The 2,636-nt window shown below is 46.4% G+C and overlaps 1 non-coding gene across 1 annotated transcript; it reads right to left on the minus strand.

Annotated features, from left to right (window-relative positions):
- Window positions 1–2,177: 2,177 nt before the first annotated feature.
- trnae-cuc (transfer RNA glutamic acid (anticodon CUC)) lies at window positions 2,178–2,257 on the minus strand. Its single transcript has one exon. It is a non-coding gene; the product is annotated as a tRNA-Glu (tRNA).
- Window positions 2,258–2,636: the final 379 nt, after the last annotated feature.

The following is a 2,636-nucleotide window of genomic DNA, read 5'->3' on the forward strand; positions in this document are numbered from 1 at the left end:
CTCAGTACAAACGGTGATAATATTTACGAACCCTGCAGCGTTCGAGTTTAAATGAAGGGACGGAAAGATCCATTTCGTTTTGTCGGTAAGATGAGTTACACTGGTGGTCAGGAAAACACTGGAGCGAAAAGAGTGGCAGAAAGCGAACATACAATTGGTAAACTGCCGTGTAACACTCTCTCTCTCTCTCTCTCTCTCTCTCTGTGTCAGTCTCTCTCTCTCTCTCTCTCTCTCTCTCTCTCTCTCTCTCTCTCTCTCTCTCTCTCTCTCTCTCTCTCTCTCTCTCTCTCTCTCCCTCTCTCTCCAAAACTTCCTTTGCTCCTCACTCCCACACTTTTCTCACAGACTGATGCGAACGGTTGGCGATCAGTGTTCAGTGATTGCGTGATTGCGGTGGGACGTCTATAGATTTTCCTTTACAAGACAGCTAGGGTGGAGCGCAGGGGAGTGGGTTTAAATTGGTGCTGAAATGTCGGGGCAAACAGGTAAACATGAAGGAGTAGCGATTTTTTAAACAAATCCCTTCCGATTTTGGTTCAGTGCTCCGGTATGACACGAAAACAATGTGAAATTTTGGTTAGCTGAAAACACTGGAAATATCAACTTATAATAATTTTTTACATATTCAATGTTGTTCAGCTGCTGAGCGACGGGCGATTGAGATTATGACTGATTCGCTGAACTGGGCAGTACGGTCTCTGAACGGGAAAAGCTTTCGCCGTTTAATATCGCTCACTATACACACACCTCATTACTCTCTTGTCTAGCAAGCGACCGTCCTATTGCCATACACAAATCGGTTCGCTGACCTACGTTCAAAATCACCCTCGCCAACTGTCTCTGTGGCGGTTTAATGGTCCGACATCAACCAAGCTCGTCAAATGACATGCAACTCACCGAGCTCACATTCGTGTTTGCAGATGTCACTCCAACGTGCTATCCAGTTGCGGAAAGCGTTTCACCCAAGAGTTGAACCCTCCCACAGACTCTGACTGCTTCTGCCTCCCCAAAGTCCCGTCAATACCGAGCAAAACTCAGAACAATGTCCCATTATATAACATTCATATCCATACGCTTCAGATCGAAGCTGGGGGCGCTGTCAGTGCGTCGAAGTAAAGGCGGGCGACAGAAGTTTATCTCCTCTCACCTGGGGAGACGGTAGAAGATTTGGTGGAGGACACCGGCCGACTTTTGTCCGGCAACTGCGGTATGGGGTGGGTGGAGGATTGAGAAAAAGTCTGGTATGGCGAGTAGGATTGAGAAAAAGTCTGGTATGGCGAGTAGGATTGAGAAAAAGTCTGGGCCAGCCTGATCTTATTGAATGTCAGGGCGGGCTGAAGAGGACGACAGACTCGCCCTTCTTTCTGTTGTCTGTCTGTTTAAAGAAAAGAAATAAACAAGCCTGTCTTGGATCTGCATGCTCCCCCGTGGATATAACAGTTCGCATTCTATGTCATCAGTTTGCCTGAGGAATCATTTCCAAGTTTGAAACTGGCACAGGATTTATCTCTATCTTTTGATCATGATGCAGAAATGTACAATTTATGTTTTGCGTACTGTCTGTCTTTTCGAGGCTGCAATGATGCTGCACGTGTTTCATTGTACCTGTCCCTCACCGTCCCTGTGCACACGGCAATAAACCCGGCTGGACCTGACAATACTCACTGAGATATGAGCAGTGATGACCCCGGGCAGATGAGTCAAGGTGATGTCGGCAAACTGTGTGAGCCGGACCAGAGTCCAGTATGGGGAATGTATGGTCACACCCTTCCATAGAGAGACAGCGTCTCTGTAAGACCTCGCACAGTTATTTCCAGCTTTATTGAGACTGCACCTGCGATATTTTTTTCAAAGTCATGTATTCATTGTCTAACAAGTGACATACAGAACAAATAATGAATCGCTGCAGAAACAGAGTATAGCGGGTCAGGCAGCATTTGTAGACGGAAAGGGGTTGTACACACAGTAGGAAGCAGGAGAATGGGGCTGAGAGGAAATGTCGAAGCAAACCCGATGGGCCAAACACCCCAATTCTGCTCCTATATTTTGTGGTTTTATGGCGCTGAATCAGGCGGATGCAGGTTAAGCACAGACAGGAATGGGGTTGTTGTGGAAGCAATGAATACACAAAATAATTTAAAATCAACATATTAATGTTGCAGCAGGAAATATTTTTATTCCCTGCCCGGGAATCGAACCCGGGCCGCGGCGGTGAGAGCGCCGAATCCTAACCACTAGACCACTAGACCACCAGGGAAGCTGATGATGCGCTGCATCACAGCAACATACACTATCAAATCAGAAAAATACCAAAAAAAAAAATCAATGGATAAATAATAGTAATGAATGAATGTAAAAAATATTGTCACGAATCTACTGCTCAGCACTTTGCATATCTCTTGTTCACCCAGTGCGTTCTCCAGTGTCTTTCTAAAGATTGTAACATTCAGATTCTCGTATGAGCCCTGGGTCATTTGTTGCTTCCGTCTATCGCCTCGAAGCAATTCAGTAGCCGGCCCTCTGATTCCCGCGACATCGTTGCCGATACGTCTGGTGTCTTGTTCCTTACCCTCCGCCTGGATGGAGGTAGGAGAAAGAAAACCAGACGTTCAGAATGCCTGAAATATGGTCTGGGG

Source organism: Hypanus sabinus, unplaced genomic scaffold (assembly GCF_030144855.1).
Source record: "Hypanus sabinus isolate sHypSab1 unplaced genomic scaffold, sHypSab1.hap1 scaffold_149, whole genome shotgun sequence".
In the NCBI taxonomy this organism is placed as follows: domain Eukaryota; kingdom Metazoa; phylum Chordata; class Chondrichthyes; order Myliobatiformes; family Dasyatidae; genus Hypanus; species Hypanus sabinus.